Below are 795 nucleotides of genomic sequence, written 5' to 3'. Positions count from 1 at the left end.
GACGATTTTCTTTTCTCACCGATAAATGAGATAATCAGACGTACTTTTGCAGGGCATATTTTGATGAGATTCATCCAAACGTCCAGAACGGTTCTCCAAATTTGGAGTATCGATCTGGACGTTTGGATGAATCTCATCAAAATATGCCCGGCAAAAGTACGTCTGATTATCTCATTTATCGGTGAGAAAAGAAAATCGTCTCGAGGAAAACACACTTTCTCGTTATCGTTATCTCCTATTCATCTGGACACTCGTAATTCACAAATCCATGATATGTGTTGGTGCTTTCCGAGATGCTTTCCGAATGAATCATAATTAAGACACACAATGGAGTTGTGTGTTTACCAAACAAAAATTGACAAAATTGACAGAAGAAAACATTCTTCTTATGTCGATCTTTGTGTCGAAATTTCTCTATGTCGATTGACAAAACTGGCTGGACATACATTATTTAAAAAAATTAAAATTTTGATATTTAAAATATGGAAAAATTTTTGAAAAGTCATACTTTCGAAATTCGAATATCGGGTTGATTTTTCGAGAAATAATTTTTCTTAAATATTCGAAGTATAAAATATTCTGAAATTTATAAATCCCAAATTTGTGAACCAAAATAATTCCCTGAAAAACAACTTTCCCGAAATATAGGAAGTAAGTAATATCTCGAAAAACAATAATCATAACGCGCGTGAAATCCGAATACTGAGATTCGAAGAATAATTCCTTCTAAGTATCGCGAAATATATGATGTCTAAACATGTGAAACATTCAGATACATTCACACACAAATCAATA

The 795-nt window shown here is 32.5% G+C and overlaps 1 protein-coding gene across 4 annotated transcripts in view; it reads right to left on the bottom strand.

Annotated features, from left to right (window-relative positions):
* LOC116845583 (tricalbin-3-like) overlaps window positions 1-795 on the bottom strand; it is a 56,379-nt gene that overhangs the window by 35,840 nt on the left and 19,744 nt on the right. The gene's annotated exons all lie outside the window — the stretch shown is intronic.

The sequence above is a fragment of the Odontomachus brunneus genome, unplaced genomic scaffold (assembly GCF_010583005.1).
Source record: "Odontomachus brunneus isolate Ranch 3 - 2012 unplaced genomic scaffold, Obru_v1 Obru_scaffold_001, whole genome shotgun sequence".
NCBI classification, from domain to species: domain Eukaryota; kingdom Metazoa; phylum Arthropoda; class Insecta; order Hymenoptera; family Formicidae; genus Odontomachus; species Odontomachus brunneus.
This window is presented reverse-complemented; position numbering and strand designations above follow the sequence as displayed.